Below are 20,215 nucleotides of genomic sequence, written 5' to 3'. Positions count from 1 at the left end.
TTGTCCCACAATGGATATGAGATAAACTCCCTGGACACTTAAAATCTTTTAATGCTACCTGAAACAAATCTCTTTCTTTTTCCTACTGAAATGCAAGAAAAATACTTAACCACTTTTATTCAAGGAGGAAGGATACATGGTTGCAAATCTTGAACATACTTAACAGCACTTTCAGGTCTAATCTTAACACAATTATTATCGCTTTCATTGGTAAGTAAGAGAAAGTATATTCCTTCTTGGCAGAGGTCTTTAGGTATTACACAAGTTCTCATTATTTCATAGCAGAAAGAAATGAACTAACTAAATACAGCTTCCAGATAATAGTTAAGACAAATTCCTACAAAAATAAGTAAACCATGCTAAAAAAGTTTGTATCACTTCAGGAGTTATATTAAAATTGGTCAGAATGAAAGGTTGATTCCTCTGCACATAAACAAGAATAAGCAATGTACTTTCATGACCTCAACTTCAAAGAAGCAAACTGTGGCAGACACATAGGTAGTCATTTTTTTTTTTTTTTTTAACTTTATAAAAGGCAAAAAGTTGGCTTAAAACTCAAAATTCAGAAAACTAAGATCATGGCATCTGGTCCCATCACTTCATGGCAAACAGATGGGGAAACAGTGAAAGACTATTTTTTTGGGCTCCAAAATCACTGCAGATGGTGACTGCAGCCATGAAATTAAAAGACACTTGCTCCTTGGAAGAAAAGCTATGACAAACCTAGACAGCATATTCAAAAGCAGAGACATTACTTTGCCAACAAAGGTCCGTCTAGTCAAAGCTATGGTTTGTCCAGTAGTCATGTATGGATGTGAGAGATCGACTGTAAAGAAGGTGGAGTGCTGAATAATTGAAGCTTCTGAACTGTGGTGTTGGAGAAGACTCTTGAGAGTCCCTTGGACTGCAAAGAGACCAAACCAGTCAATCCTAAAGGAAATCAATCCTGAATATTCATTGGAAAGACTGATGCTGAAGCTAAAACTCCAATACTTTGGCCACCTGATGCAAAGAACCAACTGGTTGGAAAAGACCCTGATGCTGGGAAAGACTGAAGGCGGGAGGAGAAGGGGACGGCAGAGGATGAGATGGTTGGATGGTATCACCAACAAGTTAGACAAGAGTTCGAGTAGGCTCCAGCAGTTGGTGATAGAGAGGTAAGCCTGGTGTGCTGCAGTCCAAAGAGTCGGACACGACTGAGCAACTGAACTGAAAAAAGGCAAATTAACTTGCCAGTAGTAAATGGCACCAAAGGACCGGTGTGCACCTGAAATTAATTAGGAATTTATTTCAATCAGAGCATGACAAGCAAAACATGTCTTCTAGTGAGATATTTGTATTATAATTTGATGAATATGGTCAGAATGCAAAACTTCCTTTTTAAAAGAGTGAAGGACAGACTAGACCTTACGCTCAGAAAAGATACAACAGGGCCAGCTGGAGTTACAGCTTTGTCTTCACAAATGTCTTCTAAACATGGAGCCAGCGCGCTGCCAAAAATGCAGGGAGTTATAGGACGTAATCTGTAATACATATCCTTTTATTTTCAAAGATGACCACCGAACGTGTAACAGCCTTTAGTTTTGGACATCAAGTCGTTTCTGGCTGCCTTCCGAGGTACACAGTATGATCATGCTTTCTGGCCCTCCTGTACGTGCTGGGGCTAGGTGACTAATTCTGACTATTGAGTTGTGAGTCAAAGTGACTTACGCTACTTCTGGTCCAGAGTATTTAACTACTGGTGGAGGATGCAAATTTTTCACAGCACTCCTCCCACTTGTCACCCTGTTTAAGATGTCTGTGCACCAGCCTGGTTCCCCAGCTGACCCGTGATAAAATGGGACGCAAAAAAGAACTAAACTTTGAAGCTGTTTGTATACCCATCATAACCTGGGTATCCTGACTGGTACACTGGTCTCAAAAGCGGGGTACTGTTATAACATAAAGACTAAAATATGTGCCATTAGCTTGGGAGTCAGGAAGCAGGGAAACTTCTCAGACGCTGGAAAGGTGGTGCTCCTTAGTAAACAGTACAAATATTTGGTAAAAGTCAAGTTATCATAGCTTGCAAAGCAGATCATTTAATTAATAAGCCTGTCTAGGCTTTCCTGATGGCTCAGTGGTTATGAATCTGCCTGCCAATGAAGAAGATGGGGTTTTTTTCCCCCTGGGCCAGGAAGATCCCCTGGAGAAGGAAATGGCAATCCACTTCAGTATTCCTGCCTGGGAAATCCCATGGACAGAAGAGCCTGGTGGGCCACAATCCATGGGGTGACAAAAGAGTTGGACTTGACTTAGCAGTTAAACAACAACTCTAGGGAAAGAGGTTAAAAAACCTGGACGTTAAAATGGTGAGTTGGTTACTCTGGGTTTGGTATTACACTAAACAAATAAATTAAAAAACCTGACCAGTTTGTAAGGAGGAATCAGAGAGAAGAGACCAAAATTTTGAGAAATTGCAGTGTTTGAAGACTGCTTCTCAACTTAAACAGTAAATCAAAAAATCAAGAGAAGGCCTTTGATTAACAAAAAGAGGGTAAGGTTCAAAGCAAGGTATGGCCCTGACGTGTGAAAAAAGTGTTAGTCGCTCAGCTGTGTCCAACTGTTTGCAACCCCACGGACTGTAGCCTGCCAGACTCCTCTGTCCAGGGAATTCTCTAGATACCCACAGTTAAAACATGAATGGATTAAAGTCTCAGAGCAGAGACCTAGTTAAAACTGGAAACACAGGCAGTGCTTTCAGTTGAACAAAATGCTCAGAGGAGAAAGACAGAGACAGACACTAAGGATGTGGCTCTTCCAGCAAAAGCAACAGGTTTCTGGGATTGACATTCAAGGGACAGAGACACCAGTAAAGACCCGAGAGGACAGGCCATCTTGCACACTGAGCTAAACGAAACATTACAAGCCTACAAGCTGCGCTGCCAACAAGCAAGCAAAAATCACGAGCCCAGATTAATAATCAACGATTCAAAAGTACAATCGGGTCTCCTACCGTCCATGGGCAGGAAGCAGGCTTTGAAGCACTTTGGCCCCCAAAGGGCTTACTTTCCAGTATTTACTTCAGAGGAGGCTGAAGTAGATCTACTTCAGGGAAGATGATGGAAAGAAAGGAAGTCTCCCCAGATGTCAATGCCAAGAGCCACACAAGCCAACGGACTGGAAGCCACTCTAGGAGCTGCACTTGGCACCTAAACAAGCACATTCCCCACATACAGCAGAAGAAGAGGCTTATAAAGCCAGCTAGGTGGGACTCTAGGGATCAGGAACTGCTGTGTTTCCATTATCCAAAGTGGGGCGTTACTGTTATTCCCACGTACACTGGATGTGTGTGTGTGTGGCGGGGGGAGGAGGTGCAGACCATCTTTTCACTCACAGACCGCCAGGCCAAGGGGAAGCACATCTAAGCCTGATCTACAGAACTGTAGGACACCTGGAAATCCTACTACTATGAGCTTTTTTTGCTGTCTAGCCGGGACTTTCCAGCTGGGCTCACGGAGGAAGAGATGAGTATATCTTGTCTGTGGGAAGGACAGTGATCCAAATATTTGGTTGGCCAGAAGGGCAGATCTGTCATGACTGTTGTTTGCCAAATCATTTTGTTCTTTGCCATCTGGTCATATGGTAGGACTGCATTTCCTGGCCAACCATATGGTTAGAAGGAGCCATGTAACTTGTTCTGGCCAACGAGTTGTAAGTTGAGGTGACGCAGAACCTCACGTCTGGCTTCCGACCAGAGCATATGAATAACTGATACAAGATATGAGACCTCCCAGAGCTCTTTCCTCCAGCATGGTGTCCAGCAATATTGGGAATGGAGGCTGTCTTGTCAGCTGGATCCTGGAAAGAAGGCCCACAGAACAGGACCCCTAAATCAACCTAGGAGGCAGTGCAGAGTTACAGTCCATCTCTGTAATAATGCCACTGAGACTTCACGGCGCTGTCTGATAAATGGAGGCAACCCCTACCATCACTGAACATGAGTCAGAGGCAAGCTTACCGATCAACTAGTTCAAGTTCCTTCTACAAATGATAAACAGGACATCTACAGTTAAGTCACAGATTTTAAGTGCCTTGCCTGGTCATACAGTAATTACACGGCAGAAGAATTTGATGGAACCATTATTTATTGTTGTTCAGTCACTAAGTTGTATCCAAATCTTTCATGACCCCATGGACTATAGCCCTCCAAGCTCCTTTGTCCATGGGATTTCCTAGGCAGAAACACTGGAGTGGGTTGCCAATTCCTGACCCAGGGATCAAACCAATGTCTCCTGCATTGCAGGTAGATTCTTTACCACTGAGCCACCAGGGAAGCCAGAACCATCATGATCCTCAAGTAATTCTAAATTACAATGTGAGTTATATTCCTATCTCTAAACACAGCTCTGGACAGACTCCACTAGAAACATATGAATAAGTTAGTAACATGTCAATCCATTCATTCACTCAACAAATAATGGCAGCATTAAGCTCCAATACTGAAGGTATCCTGAGCTCAGAGTCAGGAGCTACAGACTAATCAAGGATCTCCATAAGTGGCCTCCAAGTTTACAAAAGGGAATTGCTGTGAATGATACTATGTAACACATAACATGTAGCATGTAACAGAACTACCCTAATGGGTAGACAGCTAAGGAAGTGACCTTGAATTTAGATCTGAGGGATCAGTGGGATTACTAAACCCATTATAGAGGAATAATGTTTCAGTACTTGGGAATAAATGAGAAGTGATCCTATGGCTGGAGTGAACTTGAAGGCTCTGGAAGGACAAAACGGAGGCAAGGACCACATTTCACAAGGCCTCAAAGATAAGCCACTTTCAGAGCAATGAAAACCCCTCATAGGGTATTAGCAGGAAGTGACACAGGAAGATTCCAGTTTACAAAGGACCACTGGCTCAGTTAAGAATATTGGGAAGGGAGAACTGTGGTCTTGGGAAAACTTTTTAGGGAGTTACTGAAATCTAGGCAAGAGATGTTAGCACCCTGAATTAGAAAGCAGCATTGAAGATGATGGGCTTCTCTGGTGGCTCAGCTGGTAAAGAATCCACCTGCAATGCAGGAGACCCTAGTTAGATTCCTGGGTTGTGAAGATCCCCTGGAGAAGGGATAGGCTATCCACTCCAGTATTCTTGGGCTTCCCTTGAGCTCAGTTGGTAACGAATACACCTCTGATACGAGAGACCTGGGTTCGATCCCTGAGTTGAGAAGATCCCCTGGAGAACAGGAACAGCTACCCACTCCAGTATTCTGGCCTGGAGAATTCCACGGACTGTACAGTCCATGGGGTCGCAGAGTCAGAAACGACTGAACGACTTTCACTCACTTCACATTGATGATGATAACGTCAGCTATTTAGGAAATTAAATACCACTACTACAACTGGAATTTTTATTCAAAATAATTTAAACTCTTGCTAACCTATCTGACTTTTCATCCTAGTTCTCTAATTTCTCCACTCTGATTCACAATAAATTCAAACACATTAAACTTAGTCAAATAATACCAATATAAGGCTAGCATAACATACTTATATCACCAACAGGCCCCAGAAACACTTTTAAAAGATACACACATTCCATTATTTCCCAAATAAGGCAGGCTAATTAGTGAAAACTTTCTAGACCAGAATCTTAGAAGTCACAGATTTTAAAAATTCAAATGTAAGATTTAATCCAGGAAGGATTTTAAATGGCTGGGTGCAGAAAAAGGGACATTATAGTTCTAAAATCGGCTTCTTGCTAGTAATAAAATGTGTAAGGCATCCTCAAGAAATAAGAGCTTTAGATATGAGAAAGAATTAATAAGGTTCAACTGAGAAATTTTATAGGGGGAAAAACCTAGTCCTAAAAATAGTAAGATTAGGGAAAAAATATTAACCCTATCATTCAGACAATAATCCTATATTCTGTTCGTCTTCAAGAAAAACAGAACAGGAGACTTCCCTGGCAGCGCAGTGGACAGGAGCCCACCTGCCAATGCAGGGGACACAAGTGTGACCCCCGGTCCAGGAAGACTCCATACGACACAGAGCAACGAAGCCCGTGCACCACCACCACCACCACTGAGCCTGTGCTCTAGCGCCCACACTGTAACTACTGAAGCCTGAAGGCTCCAGGGCCCGCAAGCCACAGTCAAGGAGCTCCTGTGCTGCAACTACTGAACCCCACGGGCCTGGAGCCCGTGCTCTGCAATGAGAGAAGCCACTGCAGTGAAAAGCCCATGCAGCACAACGGGAGAGGAGCCTCTGCCCACCGCTACCAGAGGCAGCTCACACGCGGCAACCAAGACCCAGTGCAGCCAAAATAAACAAACAAAAACTTAACAAAAATGTTTCATCACTACAAAAAGACAGGAGGAATTTCTGAAGTATATTCCACAAAATCACAGTATAAAAGTTCAGACAAGAAAGTAGAACTCACAGATGTTTTAAACTGATATACAGAAAAACACAAGACAAAGGAATCAAGGAATACATTTTTATGGAATTGATTCTATGATATTTCCTGGTATACAGAAAAAAAAAGCTTTTCTACTTTATTGGAATTGCATTACAAAGGAAAAATTCACCGAGGCAAAAAAATTCATACAGAATTTTCACATCTAACAAGATATCACTATGATAGATGACAAAGGAAATTCAGAGAAGGTAATAAGGTAATTGCTACCAAAATTTTGGTTCTCAAGACACTTTCAGATCTGAAAGAATTGTAATTTAAAATACTTTACATTTAGAGTAAAATACTTTTGATTTTTGCAAGATTCTACCTATCTTTACTTCAAATAGAGGGAAGAAAAAAAGATGACTTTTCAGGAACTCAATGTTAGAAGTTGGCTCACATGGTTTTATTAGACTCTGAGTGATAACACACAAAATATCCAAAGTAAAAATAGATACAGAGACTTAAAAAGATTGCCTCAGATTATGGTTTATTTACCATATGAACTATAAGTTCCTTAAACAAAAAGACACGTCTGTGGACCCCATAATATTTAGCATTATACTTCATAAGCGTAAGTTTACAAATATTTGATACATCAACACAATATAAAATGAGTACTTTTAGCAGACATTTCACAAAATTTACTTTGGAAAGGCCATGACAATTTCTCTGGCTTAAAATTTTGGATCATTAGAATGTCTCATTGGAGAAGGAAATGGCAACCCACTCCAGTATTCTTGCCTAGACAATCTCAGGGACGGAGGAGCCTGGTGGGCTGCCGTCTAAGGGGTTGCACAGAGTTGGACATGACTGAAGCAACTTAGCAGCAGCAGAATGTCTCGTGTCCTCTTGATCTTAAGAGAAAAACGCCAAAACCATAACTTAAATCCTACTTTTATTAGCCTACTCCAAAAGCTCAAAGGCAGTTAAGGCGGGTATCTATCATTTTAGAATGTAAATGATCATAAAGTACCTGGATTTTTTCCAGAACTATATAAACATAAATTAAGGGAACATTTGTGCCACAGGATATTAAGTTTTTGAGATACAATACTGTTTCTTCTTTCCAGGGGCTTCAAGTGCAGTAAAAGAAACATATAAGTGAATTTGCTTTCTAAAATTCCAGGTGACGTCACCTAGGAAGGGTGAGTCAAGAGGGCTTCATAAAGCTGAATAAATATGGGGCCAGGAAAGGTATGTGGGGGTCAAGCGGCGCAGTGTGAGCAAAGGCAGGAGTGCGGACCTCAGAGAACGTGGAGCACAGTATCCTGAGCAGCAGTCTCCAAGTTGCCCCGATGCACATCCCCCTGACCCCACACGGGGCCAGCGCTGGTCTGTGTGACCCACAGCGTGTGGCACAGTGCTGGCAGTCACCTCCAGGACAGGGTGATAAGATGGCAGATTCTTTCTGGGGCTCTGCTACCCACCTTGGCACACTTTCTTTTGGATCATCGGCTCTGGGAGGAGCTAGGTATCAGGGCCTGGGTCATGACTGCAACCTCTACTAGGTTCTGCAGAGGATGAGCCAGAGCCACCTGGTAAAGTTGCTCCTAGATTCCAGACCCTCAGAAACCGAGATTAGTGTTTGCTTTTGTAAATGGCTAAATTCCAGATCAGCAGTTATGCAGCAACAGACAGCGAACACATGTGTTGGTACGCAGTGTCCTCACTGAGTAACACAAATCTAAATTGTTGAAATGGTCTGGCATCAGACCACGGTCTTCGAGGACAGTGTTAGTGAAGCTGCTGCTAATAAAAGGCCCACGGGGTTTCACAAGGTGAGGTGAACGTTACTAGAAACCAGGTGATTTAGCTGAGGTTTCCACCAGAGAGCTCCAAGTGCTGCCTTGTTCTCCTGCTACATACAGCTGAAAAGGAGAGAGAGAAGAGATAAACTAAATGAAGAACAGTTAAGAACGAGCCAGGATTGGATGGTTTGGACTGGGTGCAGTCTCCCCAGACTGCAAACAGTGCTCCTATTCAGAAATGGATCCTGAATCAAGATCAAATGCAGGGCACTTACAGAAAAACATGCTCTAAAAACTACGATGAGGGAGCGACTATACAATATTTTGTTAAGGCCTCAGAAAGATCAAAGATGGTGTCTTAGAGTACCATTTGGGCCAGACAAAACACTGCTAAACGGAACTGTGCGCTTCAAAGATTCTCTCAATCAAACAACAAGGCTTTTAGGAAGCTTAAGGGTGTTTTCTAGCAGCAGGAGCTCAAGGCAGAAAAAGGCTTATCACATACAAGTTCATGGGTGCGGCCTTCAATCAATGGAACAGACTCCAATGAAATTCATATAAGATCCACAAGTTTTTAAAATAATTATAAACACAGAAACATTACCAGCTTGACTTAATGGAAACAAGAGACAATACAAAATGAAAAAAGGCCGTTAAGAGTCCTAAAATTTTGGTAGGAAGCAGGTTAAGAAAACTCAGTAGCAAACAAACATGTTTTATCTTCAGGATAAACAAAGGGTGAACCAAATGCCCCAAGGGCAAAACTGAGAGCATGAATCACACCCAGGAGCTGGCATTCAAGCAAGGAATTACCATCACCTGCCTGACTGGATTGCAGCAATGCTGAGGACCAGAGACTCCTGGTGCCTACCAGCCCCACCCTCTGCCTCCCCTTGAATAGGGACATTCTGTACCCCAAGTCTGACCCAATACTGTATACTGGTGGTGGCAGAGGGCGGGGAGCAGATGACTCTTTAGCAGTACAGGTTGAGAGGGATTTGTACTTGAGACACTGAAAAAATTACATTTGAGAAGCTCAACTGTACCTGAAACCAATCTGGATGAGATCCTTATGCTATAATGGGACGAGACTTTGGGGACATTGGGAGCAATAATATTCTGCATGTGGTCAGCTGTGGCAGCCGGCCTCCAATGACCGCCCCCTACACTCTCCAGGGTTGGTCTGTGACCAACAGCATGAGACACAAGTGATGGTGTGTAACTTCCAAAATTAGGTCACAGAGGACTGTGTTCTCTCTCGGGTCCCCTCGCTCCGTGGGAAGCCTGCTACAGCCCTGATCAACAGCTTTATTGGGACTCTATGAAAGACCCCAGGCCAGCATCACCTACATGAGCTGCTCCTAAGATTCCCAGTCCTCAGACACTGTGAAACAGTTTGGAAGTAATCTGTTATGCAGCAGTAACTACTCCAGGGCTGAAGGAAGGGAAAGAAGACTGGAAATGTAGAGAGTGGTCAGAACACGCAGGGCCCAGGGAACTCCACTAAAAGGTTTCTGCATCTTATTCTATCAGAAAAAGGAGCAATATAAGAATTTTGGACAGTGAAATGACAACCAGACTCACATTTAAAAACACCACCTTGACAACTTTCAGGGGGTGTCAATTTGAAAACTAGAGTAGGGAGACCAGTTAAAGAGCAATTACAAACCCTTCAGAATTAAAAGATATCCTAATCTTTTAAAAGATTTTCTTAGATTCAAATGCATGGATGTACGTAAAGAAGCCTCAATAACTGAAAATCTGTGGAGTAAAGACAACTACATGCAGTATCCTATGAAAAACCATGATGGAAAAGAATATATAAAAAAAGAATGTGTGTGTATATACACAAAACCGAGTCACTTTGCTGTACAGCAGAAATGAACACAACACTGTACATCAATGATGCTTCAATAAAAAACTGGTAAAAAGTAAAATGTCTAAACATTTTTAAAAATGAACCACAAGCATCCCCATGACTTTCCAGAATGTTCTGAGGGTGAGCAAATGGCAATGTTGAGAAGCACTGCAGAGGAGGGAGAGTTCTCAGACGTTCAGTAACAACAGTTAAGGCCCATCTCCCGGGTCCTGAAACAAGCGTGCTGAACAGAAGAACTGTTTTTCAGCTATTTTTACACAACCATGCAGCAAGAGTGACAGGCCTCGAAGCTCATCCAGCACCGGCGTCTACCCAGAGGGCCAACCCCTCCTTGGGCTCTAACCCCATCTCTAGTTGCAGAAGGGCATTTTCAAAACAATATTTATTTGACTGCACTGGGTCTTAGTTGCAGCACGTGAGACTGTTGTGGCACGCAGGATCTATTCATAGTTCCCTGACTGGGGCTGGAACCTGGGCCCCCTGCCTTGGGAGTGCAGTCTCAGCCACTGGACCAGCAGGGAAGTCCCTGCAGGAAGGTATTTTGTGCATCTGATGTTGGCTGGATAAAGCCCATCATTGTTCACATCCATTACCAACCGAGTTCAAGACTCAGCAGCATCACTCTAGCTTTTACCACCATTTTCAGCTAATGTCCCCTCATCTAACCCAATCTTCCCCACACTCCCAAACTTCGAATCTGTTCTCTAGAATTAAGATTTATTGGTAGGTAAACACTTTACAGTCTCAAGTTCTTTCAACTTTCCCCCTTCTTCTCGCCCTATTTTTAGGCTGAAGCCCTTCCAAGCAGAAGCTGCTTATCTCCCTATGTCCCACACATGCATAGATGGGTAAAGGTCCTCCTTGCCTCCCATTGCCTCTCCGCTGTCCTTCCAGAAACCGTAACCCCTCAGATGTTCACATCATCACTCCTTCTTCCCGGAATAGCCGCATCCACCCTGTGCTGTCACAGAGCTCAGGGTCGTCTTCTCAACCACCCCCACCTCGGGGGCATCATCCTTAGGGATGGGTGATACACCTATCATGACCCTCTCACCCTCAGTGACTTACTTTTCCTCTATGCCCTCTCAGTCCCCCCTCCTGTGGCTGTTACCTCCAGACCTGCCTTAACCAGTAACTGTGATACCTGTGAAATCTAAGTTCAAGCATCTTACTCTAACTGCCACCATCCTGACTTAAGTCTCACTCATTCCAGAATGCCTCCTCCCAACAACGCTGTTCCAGGGCATCCTGCACTTCCCCAGCCTGCACCAGCTCCCTGAGGTCTTCTTCCCTCATCCCCAGTTCAGAGCCCAGGTCTATCGTGCTATCTATCTCACATACACGGGTAATCTCCTCATCCCTCTTTCCCTCCTTTGTACTTGTGGGGCAAACCTCAACTGTAGAGGAACCTTACTATATACCTACTTTAGTCTTGAACTCGAGTGGAATATCTGAACTATATGCCCAAGTGAGTGGACGGATCTCAATTTAAATGATCACAAATACTGAGCCCCCAGCTGATTCATCAGTCTTGTTACATTTCTCTAGTAAGTGAGCATCTCACACTCACCTTTGTCTCACAGGCTCCCTCACTCTGAGGTGATGAGCTCACCTCATACATCATAAAGAAAAAAGAATCATAGGAAAAACACCCCCATCCTCCACTGCCAATGCTCAAACCGGTGTACCACATCCTTTCTTACTTCTAAAAAGGAAAAAGTACTTCTGCTCTAATCAGTGACCAATCCCTCCAAGAAATTAATCTAGGGAAAGACAGTAAACAGTTTTTATGAACAAAGCCCTTGAGCAGAAGAGGAAATAGGATTATCTTATTCTTTTTAAAGACATCAGTCCAACTATTGTATTAGTTCTAATAACTTATTTATAATAGCTGTTAAAACATTTTTGTTCACTAATTCTATTATCTGGGTTACTTCTATATCTCTTTTTGTTGACTAACTCCTCCTTAGTTATTAGCTTTTCCAGCTTCTTTGCATATCTGGTGGTTTTCTTTTCAATGGACATCAAACATTTATTTTATGCTGTAGGATCTTCTAGTATTCCTTTAAGCACTGTGGGGCTTTCTTCTGGGACACAGTTATCTGAAATTAGTTGGCTCTTTTTGAGGATAGTGTTTGGTCTTTATTAGGGTGAGTGCAGAACAGTTTAGTCAAGAGCTCACTTGGCCCTGCTACTAAGGGAACAGCCCTCTGGGAACTTGTATCAGACACCCTCTGCATTAGATCTTTTCCACTCTGGTCAGTGAGGAACCAACTCCCTGTCCCACATGGGGTCCCAGGAACATCCCTCCTCCCTTCCAGCGGCTTCCCCGCAGACAGGCTCAGATCACCTTTCAGCTAGAGAGCCCAGGGACCTCTCTGTAGACCTTCTCCTGTGGCCTGGGAACTCTTGAGGGAGTGGCCGGTGCAATGGAGGACTCAGCTTTGCTTCCCTGGTTTCTGTCCACTGGAACTTTGGAACTCATTTTTTAAAAAATCATTTGTTGATTTCCCCATCCCCTCCCCAGCCACTTTTTCAGCTACTCTCATAGCAGAACTATTCCAAGGAGTCATCCAAACTTGCACTGACCCTTTATCTTACAGTATTTCTTCTGTCCCAATCACGATTTCCTTCCGACCACACTATCAAGATAGGCCAATGGCATGTATCAGGTTAAATGGTCACTTTCCCCTCACTCATCTTCTCAGTGGCCATAGTTGACAAATGTCCTGCCTTCTTGACACAGCTTTAGACTCACTTTCTTCCTAATTCTCTAAGAGCTTCTCCTCTGAGCCTCAACGCAGTTTTAAGAAACACCCACATCCCAAAGGCTTTCAGATTGATAGTACAGCCCATGATATCTGAATTGTACCTGCAGTGCAGACTGCTCTACAGTGTTACATTCTTGCACAGGCAACTAAATATGAATAAGAGGCACTGCAAACTGAGTAACTCCATCCTTCACATACCCTCCCTCTTGCATTTTTCCCTCCCTCAGTAAGCCACCTAATCACCCATCCACCCAGCTGCTTAAGGTAAAAATCAGGGATTACGACAGAGAATGAGATGGTTGGATGGCATCATAGACTCAATGGACAGGAGTCTGAGTAAACTCCGGGAGTTGGCGATGGACAGGGAGGCCTGGCGTGCTGCAGTCCATGGGGCTGCAAAGAGTCGGACACGACTGAGTGACTGAACTGAACTGAATCCTTGATTCTCTTTCTCCATATAGTATATTCTCATCTGTCAGCCAAGCTCTGCTGGTTCTACCTTCAAAATGTGCCTCTAGTCCATCCATGTCTCTTCTTCCCTACCACCACCTAGGTCAGAGCCACTCTTGTCCAGAACGACTCATTCTGCACACGGAAGTGACAATAACCTTGAAAAACAGAATTCAGATCATGTCCTCCCTTGTCTGAAACTCTCTAGAGGCTTATTACTTCATTTCAAAACAATCCAAACTCCGTGTGAAGTGAAGTGAAGTCACACAGTCGTGTCTGACTCTTTGTGACCCATGGACTGCAGCACGGGTTCCTCTGTCCATGGGATTTTCCAAGCAAGAGTACTGGAGTGGGTTGCCATTTCCTTCTCCAGAGGATCTTCCTCACCCAGGGATTGAACCCAGGTCTCCTGCCTTGTAGGCAGACGCTTTACCGTCTGAGCCACCAGGGAAGTATAGTCGCCTGTAATAACTCACCAGAAATGGGCCCGACTGCCTCTGGGCCCTTGGCTCACACTCCTCGACCCTCTCCACATTGCCCTCACTGAACTGGCCGTGTGTGCCCTGCGCCTCAGGTCTGTCTGGAATGTTCTCCTTCAGATCTTCAGAGGGCTGGCTCCTCCCTCGTGAAGTTTCAGGGCCCATTCTTTGACCCTCTCAAGCACAGAATTCTCCTTCCATCAGAAACTCTGTACTGTCTTGATCCACTGCCACTTTTACTCATTTGCTTTTTGTCTATGTCTTCCTATTAGAATTCAGTCATTCAATTAAACGAAGACTAGACACTTACTATGCGCCAGGCACGATTTCAGGTGCTGAAAATACATCCATGAATAAAGCAGACACAAAGTTCCACCCTCAAAGAGCCTGCACGCTAGAACACAAGATCCATGAGAAAGAGAACTGTTTGTTCACTGTTGGATCCACAGGACCTGTCACAGTCCTGGGCTCACTGTAAGCGCACAATAAATATTTGCACTCTGAAAAGTAAATGAAAATGGATTTATCTATATTTTCTTAAGTCTTTGTATACTTCAAAAAAGCCATATTTATATTTTCTTTCCCTTTCAGACTCTATTACTCTATAGTAATTACTTTTACAGTAAAAGCATGAATTTGAAACCATCAATACAAAATTCTGCCTCTAATTTCAAATTCTCGTAACAGTAAGTGTTCTGCACTCACTTATATTAGGTCCTTTAAAACACAAGCTTTCTAAACTAAACTGGAACTAATTACCCATGTATGCAGACTACTTTTACTTCTGTGTAAACTGTTTATGTGTGCAAATGAAGCCATCAACTAATTTCAAAAATTAATGATTACTATAAAATGCATATGGAAACGGATCTAGTGCAGGGATAGTGTAATATACCCATTATCACAGGAAACTATCAGAGCCCTACTTCATCTTGCAGTTAAGAAAACCCAGGTGCACGAGAGCATACAAACTCGAGTACATATACACACACATGTGCACACAGCGGGAAGTGGGATGAGGCCTTAGGGCTAATAACTCCCAGTCTGATGCTTTCTCCAATTAATAATTACCTAAACTTAAAGACACAGCTTTCTATATCATACAATTCTCTAGGGACAGGCGACACTTATACACTAGACAGTTCTAAAAACAAAGACTGTACAAATGTAAGTAGTTCTGAACAGCAACGGAAAGCAAGGCCACACTGAGTACTCAGTCAATATTTGGTAGCAATGCAGCGTGTGTTTATAGCATCCTCACATACACCATCCGACTCTCCTGAGAGCCACCTCCCTCAGGAAGTAGGTCAGGAGAGGTTGGCGCATGAAGAGACGGAAATTCATCCTGGAAGATTAAGCAACTTGTCAAAGGCCACAAATGTCAAAGTGCATCCTTCTCAGAGGATGTACAACTGGTACTTGTGATTCTCTGATAATCAATTCATCCCAGTATAGAAAAAGATCTGAACCTATATTAAATCGTCCACAGAACATTTTCAACCTCAGCTTATCTTTCCCCTGGACTTATTCTTAAGGCTGAGTCATATTTCTTCAGCTAGTACTTGCTATACTGAAGGAAATTCAACCAAAATGATTTGCTTTAATAATCTGTTGCAAAATTCCCAAACTCTCACCAGGAATATTCAAAGTTGAATCAACTGTTTAAAGATAATCTCTATAACAACACATAAATGAAGGGCTTTATCTTTTAAAGAAATGATTATATCTCTATTAATTAAAGAGAAAACAGATTATGGGTCACAGTAGATTTATTAACTATGAATTTTATTTTTGGTTTTCATATACCTACAGTGAGGCTGGTGGATGAAATACAGTTCACATATTTAAAGGTGCAAAATTGGGTATCTGCTGTTTAAAATGCTGCAATTTCTCAAAATCATTACCTATAGTCAGAGTCCTTAATAAACTTGATCAAGGTAACTCCAAGTAATTCACTGAAAGTAGTTCAAATAAGTTGTCTAAAGCATCTGAATCACTTTGTTTTCCTGGTGCTGTCCCCCCAAATTGACTTATCCAGTTGTTGCAATATATTAATTTAAGTCACACCTTAAGGGTTCAAAAGCTTACTTTAAAAGACACAATCTAGTTCAGCCTGCATATTTCATCCTTTCAATACTGCTTCTGCACTTAGAGACTCAGAATTCATTTCATTCCCAAGTTACAATACAAAATTCTCATTTCCTTGTGGGTTGTCTTCTTTTAAGAAACAGAATCACAAACCACACTATCATTCCATGACATAAAACATTATCCTCTGCTTTAAAATTATGTTTTAACCAACTACTGATAACGAATACCCTTTTCAGAAAAACTGAATCACAAAGTCAAGAATCCACACCTTCATATATATCAAATAGAACTCTTGCCATTACATACATACACATCCTCTAATACTTTACCATTACTACTACTACAGACTATGATGTAGTAAAACCTAATCTGTTTTAGATAAAATATTAGGAATGGCTAGTTTAATATCTAATCTTGGCCACAAATTTATGAACCTGATTATTATTCCTTATTTAAAAGATTTAAGCTCTCCTTTGGTTAGCTGGTACTTTAAGTGCTGCTGATTAACAGAAAGGGTAATAGTTCTGTACAAACTTCATTACAGGTCACAAGCACCCACCAAACAGCATTAGATGCGCAAGCCCATTAGTTTTCAGTCTTGTTTTGTGAGAAAATGAAGTCTGATTACAAATGATACTAATCCAAAATCCTAAATATCAAACCACACACTGAAACAAGAGCTAATATTAAGACTTTAGGCACCAGGCCTGACAGTTTTCAAGAGGCTCCTTTTGAAGGTAGGAGTCCTCAATCCTCCTACGTTGCTGATTCAAAAATATCTTGGGCAGGACAGAAAGTTGAAACTAGACTTTATTACTGCTTCTCAGTTACCTTTGATTTTAACTGATTATTTGCTACTTAATGGAAAAACCCCAAATATTCCCAATTCCTTTCTAATTCAAACTAGCTGTAAAAATTAAGCTTTGCTTCTAGTGCAATTGAGATTTCAAATATTTCTTTTCACTTCCAATGCAGTGCACAGAATAAAGGAATCTAGATTCAGGACTAAGAAATTTTGGTTTTCAAAATTTTAAAGGAAAATAGGATTCTTAGTTTCTTTTAAAAAATGAGAAATCGAACTTTTAAACTTATCGCAGTGATTTGTTTTTATAAAACAGAAAAACTATAGATTTTTAAATAAAGTTTTGAAAATGTAGTGCTTGACTACTTTTCCTCTTAAGAAAGATATGTACCTACGCCCAATTTAACGCCTAATTAAAAACAAAAAATACCTACCTGGCTACTTCATAAACTTGATTTTAATAACATTGTATACTGGGCCAGTAAGAACAGTTTAAAGAAAGAAAAGTGTCTGAGACTATTTTGTCTGGTGAGAACCCTACTAAATCTAAGTGTTGGCCTGTGATGGCTGGATCCTACTTCTAACAGTCCCAAAGGTGGCTGTGTAGGACAATAACAAGGCTAGATCACTATTAACATCTTAATTACATCACACATCTTACCAGAACCAGTCTTGGTGACAGAAGAGTTTAAGCCTCCACCCTTACAGTAAGAGTCACAGAATCTGGCATCCCAGTGGGGGAAAAAAAAAACCTACTAGAGGAACCAAGCAGTTCCACTGTGCTGAGCATCACTTTAAAACCTTTTTCAGAATGTCCTTTGTGAAATGAGAAGTATCCATAAAGGAGAATTTTAACAATGGAAAGCTCCAATTTGAACCAAAAAAGGTCAACTTTTTAATAAAAACATTCGATAGTACTGATACCTTGGAAAAACTATCCTTTCGTTTAAAGGTAAAGCCATAACACTAAGTAGTATACAACATTTCTTACTTGGAAGATGATAAACTTAAAATGTTAAAAAATTACAGTCGTGCAACCTCTGGCCCTGCTATTTAAATTCTGTCCCTTTTAACCCCAAAGAGACTTATTTCATATTTAGAGCTGACAGTCTATTGATTTCCTATGGTTTGAAAATTGTTATTCATTAAACCAAAGCCCTTACCAACTGTTAATTTTTTGATGTAACAAGTTACAAGGTATCACATTATACCAATTCAGACAATAAATCTCCAGCATCTATGATTCAGTCAAGTCCATTAATTCACTGCTGCTGCTGCTAAGTCGCTTCAGTCGTGTCTAACCCTGTGCAACCCCATAATTATTTCTCAATCTTCATCAAAAAAAAAAAAGGACTAAACAACTAAGTTCTAACGTTGAGTAAAATTCATGTTTGGAGGGGACCTTCTACTTAAAAGTTGTTTTTTAAAAACTAAGAGATATGCCTTAAGGCAGTGCATTCAGCTTATAATATAAAAATTAAATGAAAATATGTGTTATTTTCTGTGTTTAGACCTAGCATTTCTGTCACATTTACCACAGAAACAAAATACGTTCACAATTACCACGTATGGTCCACACGACAATTTTCATAAGGTGACACACACACAAAACTATTCTCATCTAATTCTGTCCCATCTTTCATGATCAACTCCTGACCCTAACTAACATGTCAATCACAGGCAGACGTTTGTTTTAATCTTTTGTCTTTATAAGAAGCATATCCTTCTTTAGCGAATTATCAAAAGGACTGTTTTTCCAAGGCTAACTCAATATTCAGTTACCTTTATTTGTGCGTAGTATACGTTTTCAATATCAACATTCTACTTTTAATACTGTGATTTGAGCTATACAGCCTCCTCTGGCCGGTATGAACCGCAGGACTGGAGAGCAGCTGTTCCACCTGGGACTGTTTACATTCTTCTATTCAGTATTTATTCCTGAGGTCTCCGTTTCACTGGTCATAGTTTTGGTTGGATGTGAAGTGAAACAAATTGTAAACGGATGATAGGAGAAGGTAGTCTGAGGGGGAAAAAAAACCCCTAAAAAATATGGACTCTACATGTTAGAAAATAATAAACGTCAAAATTCTTTCAGTGAATGAAAATTATCTGTAAAAATTTAATAAGCCTTGGTACTTCAGCTGGGCTCAGCTCTGATTTCAGGCTGTGGCTCTTGAGACAGTCCAAAGTGTTCAAAGAAGCCAGACCAGTATGTTTCTAAAGTGTACTGTGTAGTGCTGTTTTTAATCAAAGCTCTGCAGTTCCTTGGGGGCAAAACAATAGCCACAACTTAATTTCCAGGTCAGTCTTAACACTGACACCCCCATCTTGAAAGCATTATTTGTAAAACTTAAGAAACAAAAATAAAACCAAAAGACAAGATTCTGCAGTCACAAGTACTTTAATTTTTAAAAACAAATCACTTATTTAAAAATAAACAAACGGCACCATTCTACTCTCAAAGTTGGTAACAAGTAAAAGAAATTAGAAGATTCTGTCTCACAGGTAACGTGCTCCGAGTCAGGTCTTGACAATCTCAACTACTACACACGCTAAGGACACTACTCTCCGAAGGAAGAGTCAACTGTCACAACTCTTTGACTTTAAAAGGTTGAACAACCCAAACAGTTTCAACAGCTTTATTTTCAAAATCAACAGTACAGAGCAAAATTTCTACATTAAAAAAATTCCGTACAGCACCAAATAGAGGTATTACAGTATAGTTTTCCACCACAAAATTGTAGTACCAATCCAGCGACTCCTCGACTTCTTGAACTGTCAACACACTGCCCCCTGTTTAAGTGGCTGTACCTGAAAACCAAGGTATGCAATTCCTTAGAAGGCATCGAATGACACCGACAAGGATCTGGGGGAAACAGACGAAGTCTTGTGTCTGAGCCCAACTTCCACGACCAAGGACAGCCACACTACGACACAGTGTCTGTGAGCTGTCAACATTTAAACACTGAAGCCCACCCATGGAAAACATCTCCCGGGTAAGGTTTCACTCCACTTGAGTTCGGTGATGGATAAGAAAGAACCCTTTTTCTAAACGGAGATCTGTTAACATCTACTTAGACTGGGTCTTGTCTCCCGTAGGTTGAGAAACCAGCAATCAGGCGAACTTAAGAGTTTTATTAGGAAAAAAAATAATAAAGTTACACAGGCTTTAGAAGAGCCACGGAGTTCCCTTCAAAATCTGCAACATGTTCTCAAGGATCAAAGAAAAAGTCAAGAGGAGCAGGAGTTGACAACCCTCTGATTAAGTAGGACTCGGAGGAATGGATGCAAAAGTCCCAGAAAGAGGACGAAGGACGCAGGTCGGCTCTGGGCTGGCTCGCCGGCCCGGACCTTCCGCTGCAGGACGCCTGCCGCCCCCGCCCGGCCTCTCGGCGGGTCCACGTGGGCCGCGCAGCCCTGCCAGCCTGCGGGCCGCCGAGAGAGCACGGCCACCCGAGCGCCCGGAACCTGCGCTCCCGGCGCCGGCGGCGCGCGAAGGCCGAGCCGGCCCCAGAGCGCCACCCAGCGGCCCGCCGAGAGGCCTGCAGGC

The 20,215-nt window shown here is 42.0% G+C and overlaps 1 protein-coding gene across 4 annotated transcripts in view; it reads right to left on the bottom strand.

Moving 5' to 3' along the window:
- EPC1 (enhancer of polycomb homolog 1) overlaps positions 1 to 20,215 on the bottom strand; it is a 97,466-nt gene that overhangs the window by 46,468 nt on the left and 30,783 nt on the right. The window lies entirely within an intron of this gene.

Source organism: Bos indicus, chromosome 13 (assembly GCF_029378745.1).
Source record: "Bos indicus isolate NIAB-ARS_2022 breed Sahiwal x Tharparkar chromosome 13, NIAB-ARS_B.indTharparkar_mat_pri_1.0, whole genome shotgun sequence".
Taxonomy (NCBI): Eukaryota; Metazoa; Chordata; class Mammalia; order Artiodactyla; family Bovidae; genus Bos; species Bos indicus.
The sequence above is the reverse complement of the archived record's forward strand: the minus strand, read 5'-3'. Positions and strand labels throughout refer to the sequence as shown.